This window comes from Mauremys mutica, chromosome 3 (assembly GCF_020497125.1).
Source record: "Mauremys mutica isolate MM-2020 ecotype Southern chromosome 3, ASM2049712v1, whole genome shotgun sequence".
NCBI lineage: Eukaryota > Metazoa > Chordata > Testudines > Geoemydidae > Mauremys > Mauremys mutica.
In genome coordinates this window covers 12055862-12071562 of record NC_059074.1, presented here as the reverse complement: position 1 = coordinate 12071562, position 15701 = coordinate 12055862, and the positions used below count along the sequence as shown (strand labels likewise).

Here is a 15701-nt window from a genome sequence, read left to right as displayed (position 1 = left end):
TACAGCAAGATAACTAACCCTAGTTAGCTGCAGGAAAGGCAAGAAGCTACACTGACCGAAGCACACTGATACTGATATAACTTTTCTATATTAGACATTCCACCAGAATAACTATACCAGTAACAAATCACACTTCTAACCAATATAGCTATATTGGTATGTGGACAGGACTCTATTCTAGAGAAGGCCTTAGAAAAGGTTTCAGCCGTTGGCGCAGACTCCGGGGATGCTCCAGGGCTGGGGCTGGAGCACCCACTGAAAAAAAATGGTGGATGCTGAGCATCCACCAGCAGGCCCCTCCATCAGTGCCTCTCCCTTCCCCCAGCGCCTCCCGCCCGCTGTGATCAGCTGTTCCACAGCATGCAGCAGGTGCTGGGGGGAGGGAGAGGAGTGAGGGTGGGGTGTGCAAGAGGGGGGAGGGGTGGAATAAAGCAGGAAGAGGCAGGGCAGGGGTGGGGCCTTGGGGAAAGGAGTGGTGTGGAGGCGGGGCCTTGGGCAGAGCCAGGGGAGAGCACCGCCCAGCACATTAGAAAGTCGGCGTCTATGGTTTCAGCTCCTGACAGATTCTCTTCTCTAGACTAAACATGCTCAGTTCATACAACCTTTCCTCATTGGTCAGATTTTCTAAACCTCTTATCATTCTTGTGGCTTTCCTCTGGACTCTCCAATTTGTCCACATCTTTCTTAAAGTGCAGCAGCCAGAACTAGACCCATTACTGCAGCTGCGGCCTCACCAGTGCCGCCTAGAGCACAAATATTACTCCCCGTGTCTTACATACAACTCTCCTGTTACCACAACCGCAGCATGACAATTGCCTTTTTCACAACAGCGCTACACTGTTGTCTCATATTCAATTTGTGGTCCACTATAACCCTCGAGTCCTGTTCTGCCAAAGCAGTTATTCCCCATTTTGGATTTGTGCACGATTCTTCCCTCAGATATGTAGTTCTGTGAACTTGTCTTTAGTGAATGCTCCAATTTGTCAAGATCATTGTGAATTCATGTAATTCATTAGGCTCTATGCTGATGCTTTTTTGGTTTACTAGGCACTAGTTTGTCATGTATCAAAATTCTGTGGCTGACCCAACCTCCCTCCTGCGGTCAGAGGAGAAGAATAGAATGCCTGCCTGGGAACATGAGCCATTCTGCTGGGACCCATGGACTTCTGCCAGTTTCCAGTGGGGAAAAGAAATCTAAGAAAAGGTTAAGGCGGGCAGTGAACAATGTGCATTGTATAAGGGGCAGGTGTACATTGCTGTGATCACACCCTTGGCTCAGAACAACATTAAAAGCTGTTAAAGAGTGAACACCACGTGCAGTCAGGAGTGGATCAGGTCACACATTAATCAACTGGGGAGGTCATTGGGGTGTCTTGTTTGAATAACTGCTCACCAGTGTGGATAATGGGCGCACAAACTGGCTCTTAGTACGTCCTAGGGCAGTGCCCCAGCCATACTCACAATAAGATCGTGCCAGTTAGCAACAGTGCAAATCCATAAATAATCCATATTCTCCATAAATAATATTTTTTGTATTTATGCAGGTTCTGGCCAAACAGGCAAGAATCCCTTTCAGTAATTTGAAGGGATAGACCTACAAGGACCTCATGAGAGCTTTCCACAGGTCAATAATGACTTATTGCACCTCTCCTTCTCAGACAGAGATGCTGCAAGATCCAAAGAACTAGGTGAACAGCAGAAATCCCGGTGAGAGAAGCTTGTATCACTGGAAGAGCAGGGTTTTTTCTGCCTCTTTGACAAAAGTCAGGTTGTTAGCCCATATATTTGCTAATAGGAATATGAACCCACCAAGTGTGCAGAGGGAGAATAAGTGTGTGTGCGAAAGTTATAAAGGATGAATGTTCTGTTTGTTCTTCTCTCTGGAGACTCGTGTGTGATTGAAGTGTGGGAAGGGAATGGGGCCAGCTTCTTACACCATTGAATATTTCAAAGTCTCTTAGGAAAGTTAGCTCCCAAACTGAGATCTGAATCACTGCTCAGAGTCCAAGTGAAAATATTTCAGGTTAACTCCTGACCAGGTAGGCTCTGTCCACACCAAGGCATGCTTACACAAAGGCAAATCTCATTGATGTCAATGGGAGTTGCAAGTTAGGGCAATGCTAGGCCCTATGTGTTTATTATATTAACGATTCACAGTGCAGGGTCCTGTCCTGGAGAGTTTACAATCTAAAAATCCTTAATTGTAAATTATTTGGGGCAGGGATTGTCCTTTCAATAAGAGTTTCTATAGGGAAGTAGCACAAAGAGGTCATGGTTCCTGTTTGCAGCCCTGGGACGCTACCATCCTAAAAACAGTACTAAATCAGGAGTACCTGCTCTGAAGTCAGTGGATACCGACTCAACCGGTTTCAATAATGGGAGAATCAGGATCACAGCTACTAATTTCAGATGGCTGAATCAGATACATATTTGGGGCGATTTAGCTAGAAGGGCTTTGTTTCCATCAGTACTTCAAAATATTTTTAACTTGTGGTAATTGCAAATCTACCCACAGCTGACAAGTGCACCCTTATCCCCCTCTGCTCATCCTGTCTCAGCACAGGGGCCTGGACTTGATGACTTCTTGAGGTCCCTTCCAGCCCGACATTTCTATGATTCTATGTTTTTATTCTTACTAATTATTTCTATTACGGTAGCCCCTAGGAGCCCTACTCATGGACCAGGACCCCATTGTGCTAAGTGCTGGACAAAACACAACACAAAGATGATCTCGGTCCCAAGGAGCTTACACCCTAAGTACCAGACAAAAGACAACAGATGGAGACAGACAGATGAGTCCAAGGGAACGATGAGACAAATTTGATCAGCGTGATAGGCAGTGATCTCTGTACACAAACAGCCTAACCATTGTCAAGCTTGTTGTAGGTGTCATGGCAACGGAGAATTTTGATGTCATTTCCAAGTGGATAATACCTCTCCTAGATGATGGTGTTTCTAGGAATTATGGTCTGCTGCCGTTTACTTAGCATTCATGATGTTCGCCTGTAACTTTGCTTTTGGAAGCTGATTTTTCTGGGAATGAGTCAAACACCCCGATAACCTTCACCAGTGAAGTTAGTGTGCAGGGGAGCTTATAAAGGTCTCTTTCTGCATACTGTATGGTAGGCCGGGGTGCTGAGTGGTGGGTGAAACCTCAGTCTTCAGGGTTAGCTTTTTAGTCAAGTAGCCAATACCCCATTTAAATATTTTTATTCTCACCTTGGTATCAGCAAGTGAACGTGACTGTAACTATAATGTTCTAGATCTGCTCTAGGAATGATTTTGTGGAAATTCTCTGGCCTGTGTTATACAGGAGATCAGACTACATGACCACAATGGCCTTGGAATCCATGAATCATTGCTGTAATATTAAAATTAGTGGGTGGTTGAAAATTGGGGGCAAATCATGAAAACTTGCTTGAAAAACGTGTCCTTTTCTTTTGTCAAAAAATGTCTGAATTACAAAATAGTTTGACAAGCTCTAATTAAAATCTTCCAGAAAAATAATAATAATAATAATAAACTATGTAGCAGGAAACGTGAATTCATTGGGAGATAATTTGCTGGAGTTGGCTGGATATATTTGTACTCACCTCTCAGTGAATGTGAAATAGACATTGATCTAAAATCTCGGGGATTGTTTAATTGAGCTTATGGGTGTGAACAAATAATATTAGAACCTTTTGACTTTCCATACGGTTCAGCCAAGAGGCACAAATCCCTTCCTATAATTCACGAAGACTACAGCACGTGCCTTTGAGAGATATCACTTGGGTAAAATACCATAAAGTATTATGTGTCTTTAGAAGATGATGCCACATAACATGCTAGTGACCCACCTGAGCTGTGGAAATCCACAAGTAACAAGAGACATGTTTATTCCCCTTCTTTCAATAAAGGCATGAATTGTCTCCTGTGTATGTATAGGGGCAGGAATGGGGAAAAGATTGGATAGCTCTTTCATTCTTCTCTAGGAAGACTCCTAATAATACCCAGCTCTTATACAGCACTTTTCATTAGAGGACCTCAAAAGCTCTTTACAAAGAAGGTCAGCATCATCACCCCCATTTTATACATAGGTAAACTGAGGCACAAAGAGGTGATGTGACTTGCCCAAGTAAGCCATGAGCAGAACTGGGCTCAGACCCCAGAGCTTCTGAGTCTTATTTCACTGCACTTTCCACTAGGCCACACTGCATACAACAGCATGAGCTTCACTTGTGGAGAGGAGTGCTGTGTTCCATTCAGCATTCCATTTCTTACATTCTTGAATGGTTCATTCCACCAGGACACCATCTCCCCAACTGTGATATAAACCACAGCCCAAGAGAAAATGATTGGGGTTCATTAGTCAACACATCAGCTTATTCCACTAGGGGTGGTCAAAAATGTTCTCTTTAAATTGTGTTCTGATGGAAAATTGGGGTTTCCTTGAATACAAAATGTTCACAATAGCTTTCTGCTTTCCATGGCAAGTTTCAATTTTTCATTGAAAAACTGGAAACACATAAAATCTGAAAACTTTTCTACCAAAACACTGAAAATTGGCAGGGGGCTGACTGCAAATGTTTATTTGGGGGGATTTTTCTTTGTCAAATTTCAATGAAATTATATATTTTGTTTTTTGTCATAAATTTCCATGGGCTAAAATCCCATTGGTTTGAATACCCTACGTGTTGGAAGAGTAGGCAAGGGGGAAAGAAATGAATGCACCAGAAGACAGAGGCCAAAATTCTCAAAAACAGATACCTACAGTTATGCTCCTAAGTCCATATTTAATCGCCTTGGGGGGGAGTATTTTTACAACACTTAAGTAACTTAGGAACACAAGTCCCAAAGACGTCAATTTTTGTAAAAATACTTTCAGCCAATCTGCTCAACTCTATGGTTGCAGGTGAATTTTTTAAAATTTCACTCCTAACATGGCAGAAAGCAGTAGCAGGGGCCAGCAACTGCCAGTCATTCAAGTTCCTGTGATTACTTGTAGCCCCTTCAGTCTACATGGACCTTGTCAGAGGGAGAGATTTAAATATGGTAGAAAATGTTCATAATAAGGAGCCCTAAAGCAAACACAGCACCCCGAATGCAGCCTTAATAACGATATGGAAAGGAACTCCCACCTACCTGGGCAGACACAGGGTACTCTCAGTGACCTCCAGGCTACGTGGTGGTTAGAGCTATCTACTGGAATTTTTGGGTCGAGATTGTATCAAACACTCAAAGTTAGAATCCTGCACAACAGCATTTCACAGACCCCACAGCCCTATAAACGCAAGGATTCTGACTCCATCTGGCTCAGCCCTTCCTTCTCACTCCATCTGGTGCCTCTCCTCTGCAGTGACACCTCAATCTCAGACAACCTTCAGCCATGAAGATCCTGTACCTGCTCTTTGCTGTTGTCCTCCTCTTCCAAGCTGCTCCAGGTGAAAGAGAAAACTCTGAAGAGAGGGTTTTCTAATGAGTTTTACGCCAGCTCTTCCACTGCCACGCTAGGTGGGGTGGGTTCTCAGACGTGTCTTTTACGCTCTTCTTTATGCTCAGTTCTCTATGTGCAATGGGGAAACAATATTTCTTAGCCCACGCATCCTTTGTGAGGGTTAATTAGCTACTGTCTGTCCAGTTCTGTGAAAATGCAAAGGGCTCTAGACTTTGGTCCTATTGAATTACAGTAGAACAGAAAACACATTGCCTAAACGCTAGGCGTGTCACCAGGTGCCTGGCTATACTCAATCTCTATTTGGGTATATGAGCTGCTCCCCGATGTGGGGGGCTCAGTTAGTTATCCACAATGGAAAAGTAAATGCAAGTTAGGGTGACCAGACAGCAAGTGTGAAAATCGGGATGGGGGAGGGGGTAATAGGAGCCTATATAAGAAAAAGACCCAATAATCGGGACCGTCCCTATAAAATCGGGACATCTGGTCATCCTAACAAGTGCTATGCATGCCCGGGTAGATACACATCACACAATTCTCTTCTCACTTACATTTTATTTAGTAGCATTGGTCAATATTTATACAGCTGTAGCACTCTGAGAGCCCGATCAGGCTGAGGGCCCCACTGGACAAACAGAAAGTAAGATGAAAATATCCCCTGGCCTGATGAGCTGATAACCGAAGAAATAAATTGGGGTAACTCCCTTAAAATCAATGGAGCCACGCTTCTGTAAAACTGGTATAAGTGAGGAGAGAAATCAGCACCACACGTTAGATTCATACATGTAACTCAACCTTATTTTTGGGGGAAGAGAGCTTAGTAAGTTTATGGAGGGGATGGTATGATGAGGTTGTATACAGTTGCATACAACCCCTCCGTGACTGCTATCTCCAATGGTCTGAGATGGGACACTAGATAGGAACTGTACTGAGTTACTACAGAGAATTCATTTCCAGGTGTCTGGCTGCCGGGTCTTGCCAACGTACTCAGAGTTTAACTAATCGCCATATTAGCAGTTGAGAAGGAATTTTCCTCCTGGTCAGATTGGCAGAGACCCTGAGGGTTTTTCACCTTTCTTTGCAGCATGGGGCATGGGTCCCTTGCATGTTTAAACTAGAGTTAATGGTGGATTCTCTGTAACTTGAAGTCTTTAAATCAAGATTTGAGGAGTTCAGTAACTCCACCAAAAGTTACGGGTCTAGTACAAGAACGGGTGGGTGAGGTTCTGTGGCCTGCAATGTGCAGGAGGTCAGACTAGATCAGGGGTCAGCAACCTTTCAGAAGGGTGTCCGAGTCTTCATTTATTCACTCTAATTTAAGGTTTCGCGTGCCAGTAATACATTTTAACATTTTTAGAAGGTCTCTTTCTAGAAGTCTATCATATAGAACTAAACTATTGTTAAGTATCAGAGGGGTAGCCGTGTTAGTCTGGATATGTAAAAGCAGCAAAGAGTCTTCTGGCACCTTATAGACTAACAGACGTTTTGCAGCATGAGCTTTCGTGGGTGAATACATGCATCCGATGAAATGGGTATTCACCCACGAAAGCTCATGCTCCAAAACATCTGTTAGTCTATAAAGTGCCACAAGACTCTTTGCTGCTTAAACTATTGTTGTAAGTAAAGTAAATAACATTTTTTAAATGTTTAAGAAGCTTCATTTAAAATTAAATTAAAATGCAGGGGCCCCCCCCCGGACCAGTGGCCAGGACCTGGGCAGTATGAGTGCCACTGAAAATCAGCTTGGCACAGGTGCCATAGGTTGCCTACCCCTGGACTAGATGATCATGATGGTCCCTCCTGGCCTGAGACTTTGTGTTTAATACCTGTTAATTACCTCAGCATGTTCTCTTCTTGGAGACTGCTGCTGAGTGCAACTGTAACTGCAATCCTTCCTGCGATACCAAGATGCTGTTGAAGAAATATACACACGGGACCATGTGAATTCACTGAGAGACGATGGCGCTGATGGATCAAGCTGAGCATACCTGTGTTCATCTTTAGTAAATGGGAAATGGTTGTCATGCCTTGTGATCTAAAATCACAGCTCATATTTAACTGGAGCGTATAGATACAAACAAACGAATGTATGCTCTTTTTCCTTTGTGCAAGGTCTGCTGAAGAGGCAAGAATCCCTTCCTGCAGGTTCATGGGAGGTTACTGCATAACACGGGGGCAGCACTGTAGCTCAGGACGATATCTGAATGTACCATGTCTTTTCAGAGCGAGATGCTGCAAAAGATAGAGACCATGCTGAGCTGCACATGGGGAGCCTGGGATTATCCAAAAAGATGTTTGTTCCCCTCTTTTGAGTAAAGACAAGTTGTTAAATCATAGCTGCTTGAGGACATGACTCTTCCTTGGAGGTGGGAGGGGACTGGGGATGTGAGGGAGAAGGAAAGGACAGAAGTGGGTTTTATTCATTTCTATAGAGACCTCTTTCTAACACCAGGGGCTGCAGTTTGTAAACTGGGACGCAGCTCTCAGCTCTGAGGAGCAAGCTCTCCTCATGTGGATTAATGGTGAAAAAATAGAGTTTCCCACCCCATTCCCAGCCTCAGTTACCCAGCTCACAAAGGCATATGTGCAGATGGGGCCTCGTTACACAACACACTTTCCTTAGAGTTCACACAGGGGTCTTTGTACTGCTGGTGGCATGTGGGACTAGATGCCTACGAGTGACCTGCAGCTGGAACTGACTCCTACTCCACCCTCTGGACGTGTTCCACACCTGAGTGTCACCCCCACTCTCTTTGCTTTTCTCTCTAGAGTAGCCAGCTGTTTCATCCTACGAACCCCTGGAACACACTCAGCCAGCACTCCTAGTACAGCCTCACTGCCTGGTTAGAGAGGAATTGTCACCTCCTGTTCATACATGTGAAACTCTGGGTGATTGTTCAGGGCAAGTGATGTGTGCAGCTGCTTGCAGGGATTTCTGGCTACAGATTGCATCAGGTGCACCTAGGGTCAACAAGTCACAGAGCTCAATAAATACTGGGACACTCTGTCTCCATCTGGTAAACAACCTCCATTTCGCTCTGCCCCTGGTGCCTCTTTGCTGCAGTGACACTGAGATCCCAGCCGACCTTCAGCCATGAAGATCCTGTACCTGCTCTTTGCTGTTGTCCTTCTCCTCTTCCAAGCTGCTCCAGGTGAGAGAGAAAACTCTGAAGAGAGGCTTTTCTAATGAGTTTTAACACCAGCTCTTCCACTGCCGCGCTAGGTGGGGTGGGTTCTCAGACGTGTCTTTTACGCTCTTTATGCTCAGTTCTCTATGTGAAATGGGGAAACAATATTTCTTAGCCCACGCATCCTTTGTGAGGGTTAATTAGCTACTGTCTGTCCAGTTCTGTGAAAATGCAAAGGGCTCTAGACTTTGGTCCTATTGAATTACAGAAGAACAGAAAACACATTGCCTAAACGCTAGGCGTGTCACCAGGTGCCTGGCTATACTCAATCTCTATTTGGGTATATGAGCTGCTCCCCGATGTGGGGGGCTCAGTTAGTTATCCACAATGGAAAAGTAAATGCAAGTTAGGGTGACCAGACAGCAAGTGTGAAAATCGGGATGGGGGAGGGGGTAATAGGAGCCTATATAAGAAAAAGACCCAATAATCGGGACCGTCCCTATAAAATCGGGACATCTGGTCATCCTAACAAGTGCTATGCATGCCCGGGTAGATACACATCACACAATTCTCTTCTCACTTACATTTTATTTAGTAGCATTGGTCAATATTTATACAGCTGTAGCACTCTGAGAGCCCGATCAGGCTGAGGGCCCCACTGGACAAACAGAAAGTAAGATGAAAATATCTCCTGGCCTGAGGAGCTGATAACCGAAGAAATAAATTGGGGTAACTCCCTTAAAATCAATGGAGCCACGCTTCTGTAAAACTGGTATAAGTGAGGAGAGAAATCAGCACCAAACGTTAGATTCATACATGTAACTCAACCTTATTTTTGGGGGAAGAGAGCTTAGTAAGTTTATGGAGGGGATGGTATGATGAGGTTGTATACAGTTGCATACAACCCCTCCGTGACTGCTATCTCCAATGGTCTGAGATGGGACACTAGATAGGAACTGTACTGAGTTACTACAGAGAATTCATTTCCAGGTGTCTGGCTGCCGGGTCTTGCCAACGTACTCAGAGTTTAACTAATCGCCATATTAGCAGTTGAGAAGGAATTTTCCTCCTGGTCAGATTGGCAGAGACACTGAGGGTTTTTCACCTTTCTTTGCAGCATCGGGCATGGGTCCCTTGCATGTTTAAACTAGAGTCAATGGTGGATTCTCTGTAACTTGAAGTCTTTAAATCAAGATTTGAGGAGTTCAGTAACTCCACCAAAAGTTACGGGTCTAGTACAAGAACGGGTGGGTGAGGTTCTGTGGCCTGCAATGTGCAGGAGGTCAGACTAGATCAGGGGTCAGCAACCTTTCAGAAGAGGTGTCCGAGTCTTCATTTATTCACTCTAATTTAAGGTTTCACGTGCCAGTGATACATTTTAACATTTTTAGAAGGTCTCTTTCTAGAAGTCTATCATATAGAACTAAACTATTGTTAAGTATCAGAGGGGTAGCCGTGTTAGTCTGGATCTGTAAAAGCAGCAAAGAGTCTTGTGGCACCTTATAGACTAACAGACGTTTTGCAGCATGAGCTTTCGTGGGTGAATACATGCATCCGATGAAGTGGGTATTCACCCACGAAAGCTCATGCTCCAAAACATCTGTTAGTCTATCAGGTGCTACAAGACTCTTTGCTGCTTAAACTATTGTTGTATTTAAAGTAAATAACATTTTTAAAATGTTTAAGAAGCTTCATTTAAAATTAAATTAAAATGCAGGGTCCCCCCGGACCAGTGGCCAGGACCTGGGGAGTGTGAGTGCCACTGAAAATCAGCTCGCGTGCCGCCTTTGGCACAGGTGCCATAGGTTGCCTACCCCTGGACTAGATGATCATGATGGTCCCTCCTGGCCTGAGACTTTGTGTTTAATACCTGTTTATTACCTCAGCGTGTTCTCTTCTTGGGGACTGCTGCTGAGTGCAACAGTAACTGCAATCCTTCCTGCGATACCAAGATGCTGTTGAAGAAATATACACACGGGACCATGTGAATTCACTGAGAGACGATGGCGCTGATGGATCAAGCTGAGCATACCTGTGTTCATCTTTAGTAAATGGGAAATGGTTGTCATGCCTTGTGATCTAAAATCACAGCTCATATTTAACTGGAGTGTATAGATACAAACAAACGACTTTATGCTCTTTTTCCTTTGTGCAGGGTCTGCTGAAGAGGCAAGAATCCCTTCCTGCAGGTTCATGGGAGGTTACTGCATAACGCGGGGGCAGCACTGTAGCTCAGGACGATATCTGAATGCACCATGTCCTTTCAGAGAGAGATGCTGCAAAAGATAGAGACCATGCTGAGCTGCACATGGGGAGCCTGGGATTATCCAAAAAGATGTTTGTTCCCCTCTTTTCAGTAAAGACAAGTTATTAAATCATAGCTGCTTGAGGACATGGCTCTTCCTTGGGGGTGGGAGGGGACTGGGGATGTGAGGGAGAAGGAAAGGACAGAAATGGGTTTTATTCATTTCTATAGAGACCTCTTTCTAACACCACAGGGTTGAGGGTTGGCACATGTGGTGCTAATCACTGCTTCTGGTAGTCCCCAGTTGATCATAACAGGATCTTACACCTAAAGTTGGATTCTAAATTCCCTCATTGACCATAAAGTGAGGAAAAAATACTGTTATTTCTGTCCCACAAAAGCACATTCCCTCAACACCAATCATGCCAAAACAAACATAAAGATACACACGTCTGAGCTGGGGGGAGGGGTCGGATTTAAATACGCGTTCTCCACAATTCACACAAACGCGGTGATGTAGATCTCTGTTGCAGTGCCGTGTTAGAAGCTGAAAAGCAGTCTGCAGCCAGCACTAACTCCTTTCCTGCCCTTCCCAAAATATCTCACCCCCAGTGTTTCACCTCAGCCCCAGTGGCTGCAGTTTGCAAACTGGGACGCAGCTCTCAGCTCTGAGGAGCAAGCTCTCCTCATGTGGATTAATGGTGAAAAAATAGAGTTTCCCACCCCATTCCCAGCCTCAGTTACCCAGCTCACAAAGGCATATGTGCAGATGGGGCCTCGTTACACAACACACTTTCCCTAGAGTTCACACAGGGGTCTTTGTACTCCTGGTGGCATGTGGGACTAGAAGCCTACGAGTGACCTGCAGCCGGAACTGACTCCTACTCCACCCTCTGGACGTGTTCCACACCTGAGTGTCACCCCCAATTCTCTTTGCTTTTCTCTCTAGAGTAGCCAGCTGTTTCATCCTACGAACCCCTGGAACACACTCAGCCAGCACTCCTAGTACAGCCTCACTGCCTGGTTAGAGAGGAATTGTCACCTCCTGTTCATACATGTGAAACTCTGAGTGATTGTTCAGGGCAAGTGATGTGTGCAGCTGCTTGCAGGGATTTCTGGCTACAGATTGCATCAGGTGCACCTAGGGTCAACAAGTCACAGAGCTCAATAAATACTGGGACACTCTGTCTCCATCTGGTAAACAACCTCCATTTCGCTCTGCCCCTGGTGCCTCTTTGCTGCAGTGACACTGAGATCCCAGCCGACCTTCAGCCATGAAGATCCTGTACCTGCTCTTTGCTGTTGTCCTTCTCCTCTTCCAAGCTGCTCCAGGTGAGAGAGAAAACTCTGAAGAGAGGCTTTTCTAATGAGTTTTAACGCCAGCTCTTCCACTGCCGCGCTAGGTGGGGTGGGTTCTCAGACGTGTCTTTTACGCTCTTTATGCTCAGTTCTCTATGTGAAATGGGGAAACAATATTTCTTAGCCCACGCATCCTTTGTGACGGTTAATTAGCTACTGTCTGTCCAGTTCTGTGAAAATGCAAAGGGCTCTAGACTTTGGTCCTATTGAATTACAGAAGAACAGAAAACACATTGCCTAAACGCTAGGCGTGTCACCAGGTGCCTGGCTATACTCAATCTCTATTTGGGTATATGAGCTGCTCCCCGATGTGGGGGGCTCAGTTAGTTATCCACAATGGAAAAGTAAATGCAAGCTGGGGTGACCAGACAGCAAGTGTGAAAATCGGGATGGGGGAGGGGGTAATAGGAGCCTATATAAGAAAAAGACCCAATAATCGGGACCGTCCCTATAAAATCGGGACATCTGGTCATCCTAACAAGTGCTATGCATGCCCGGGTAGATACACATCACACAATTCTCTTCTCACTTACATTTTATTTAGTAGCATTGGTCAATATTTATACAGCTGTAGCACTCTGAGAGCCCGATCAGGCTGAGGGCCCCACTGGACAAACAGAAAGTAAGATGAAAATATCTTCTGGCCTGAGGAGCTGATAACCGAAGAAATAAATTGGGGTAACTCCCTTAAAATCAATGGAGCCACGCTTCTGTAAAACTGGTATAAGTGAGGAGAGAAATCAGCACCACCCGTTAGATTCATGCATATAACTCAACATTATCTTTGGGGGAAGAGAGCTTGGTAAGTTTATGGAGGGGATGGTATGATGAGATTGTATACAGTTGCATACAACCCCTCCGTGACTGCTATCTCCAGTGGTCTGAGATGGGACACTAGTTAAGAACTGTACTGAGTTACTACAGAGAATTCATTTCCATGTGTCTGGCTGCCGGGTCTTGCCAACGTACTCAGAGTTTAAGTAATTGCCATATTAGCAGTTGAGAAGGAATTTTCCTCCTGGTCAGATTGGCAGAGACCTTGAGGGTTTTTCACCTTTCTCTGCAGCATGGGGCATGGGTCCCTTGCATGTTTAAACTAGAGTCAATGGTGGATGCTCTGTAACTTGAAGGCTTTAAATCAGGATTTGAGGAGTTCAGTAACTCCACCAAAAGTTACGGGTCTAGTTACGGGTGGGTGAGGTTCTGTGGCCTGCAATGTGCAGGAGGTCAGACTAGATGATCATGATGGTCCCTCCAGGCCTGAGACTTTGTGTTTAATACCTGTTTAATTACCTCAGCGTGTTCTCTTCTTGGGGACTGCTGCTGAGTGCAACTGTAACTGCAATCCTTCCTGCGATACCAAGATGCTGTTGAAGAAATATACGCACTGGACAATGTGAATTCACTGAGAGATGATGGCGCTGATGGATCAAGCTGAGCATACCTGTGTTCATCTTTCAGTAAATGGGAAATGCCTTGTGGTGTGTGTCATGCCTTGTGATCTAAAATCACAGCTCGTATTTAACTGGAGTGTACAGATACGAACAGCAAAGAATCCTGTGGCACCTTATAGACTAACAGACGTTTTGCAGCATGAGCTTTCGTGGGTGAATACCCACTTCTTCGGATGCAAGTCCGTACTCAGATACAAACAAACGACTTTATGCTCTTTTTCCTTTGTGCAGGGTCTGCTCAACCTCCCTGCAACCCCAGGAGAGGTTACTGCGTAAATCCTAGGCGCTGTCGCTCAGGACAACATTTGAATGAACGATGTCCTCCCGGAACGGTATGCTGCAGAATATAGAGACCATGCTGAGCTGCACACGGGGAACCTGGGATTATCCAAAAAGATGTTTGTTCCCCTCTTTTCAATAAAGACAAGCTGTTAAATCATAGCTGCTTGAGGACAGGACTCTTCCTTGGAGGTGCGAGGGGACTGGGGATGTGAGGGAGAAGGAAAGGACAGAAGTGGGTTCTATTCATTTCTATAGAGACCTCTTTCTAACACCACAGGGTTGAGGGTTGGCACATGTGGTGCTAATCACTGCTTCTGGTAGTCCCCAGTTGATCATAACAGGATATTACACCTAAAGTTGGATTCTAAATTCCCTCATTGACCATAAAGTGAGGAAAAAATACTGTTATTTCTGTCCCACAAAACACATTCCCTCAACCCCAATCATGCCAAAACAAACATAAAGATACACACATCTGAGCTGGGGGGAGGGGTCGGATTTAAATACGCGTTCTCCACAATTCACACAAACGCGGTGATGTAGATCTCTGTTGCAGTGCCGTGTTAGAAGCTGACAAGCAATCTGCAGCCAGCACTAACTCCTTTCCTGCCCTTCCCAAAATATCTCACCCCTCAGTGTTTCACCTCAGCCCCAGTGGCTGCAGTTTGCAAACTGGGGCACAGCTCTCAGCTCTGAGGAGCAAGCTCTCCTCATGTGGATTAATGGTGAAAAAATAGAGTTTCCCACCCCATTCCCAGCCTCAGTTACCCAGCTCACAAAGGCATATGTGCAGATGGGGCCTCGTTACACAACACACTTTCCTTAGAGTTCACACAGGTGTCTTTGTACTCCTGGTGGCATGTGGGACTAGATGCCTACGAGTGACCTGCAGCCGGAACTGACTCCTACTCCATCCTCTGGACGTGTTCCACACCTGAGTGTCACCCCCACTCTCTTTGCTTTTCTCTCTAGAGTAGCCAGCTGTTTCATCCTACGAACCCCTGGAACACACTCAGCCAGCACTCCTAGTACAGCCTCACTGCCTGGTTAGAGAGGAATTGTCACCTCCTGTTCATACATGTGAAACTCTGGGTGATTGTTCAGGGCAAGTGATGTGTGCAGCTGCTTGCAGGGATTTCTGGCTACAGATTGCATCAGGTGCACCTAGGTTTCCATGGGTCAACACCTCAGAGAGCTCGATAAATACTGGGACACTCTGTCTCCATCTGGTAAACAACCTCCATCTCGCTCTGCCCCTGGTGCCTCTTCTCCGCAGTGACACTGAGATCTCAGCCGACCTTCAGGCATGAGGGGCCTCTACCTGCTCTTTGCCGTTCTTCTCCTCCTCCTCCATGCTGCTCCAGGTGAGAGATAAGATAACCTGTAGGGATCATTATTACTATGTAGGTTTTGTGTTATGGTGGCAGCGAGAGGCCCCCCTAATTGTCCCAGGCACGGCACACATGTCATAACGACAATCCTTGTCCCAAAGAGCTCAGGGGCTAAACGCAGGGTGAGAGGCAAGAGGTGCACACAGCAAACAGATGCCAGAAGGGGACACAAGGGAACCGCGAGATGATAACCAAGGATAGTTGCGTATCTGAGACTCCGGGGGCTTGAGAACAAGCCTGAGGGTTCAGACGCCGACTAATGATGTGATCTCAGACTAGGTCTTGGGCACATCATTTAAAGCTGGACCCCTACATTCAAATTTAGGCACCCAGATAAGTCACCTAATTTTTAACTGGCGCCACAGCTACAAAACGCTCCATTTATGTAGGTGCCTGTTTATAGCGTCC

The 15701-nt window shown here is 45.4% G+C and overlaps 1 long non-coding RNA gene across 1 annotated transcript; it reads left to right on the top strand.

Annotated features, from left to right (window-relative positions):
* The first annotated feature begins 12017 nt into the window (after positions 1-12017).
* LOC123365661 lies at positions 12018-14061 on the top strand. Its single transcript, XR_006577687.1, has 2 exons — positions 12018-12139; positions 13852-14061. It is a non-coding gene; the product is annotated as an uncharacterized LOC123365661 (long non-coding RNA).
* The last annotated feature ends 1640 nt before the right edge of the window (positions 14062-15701 follow it).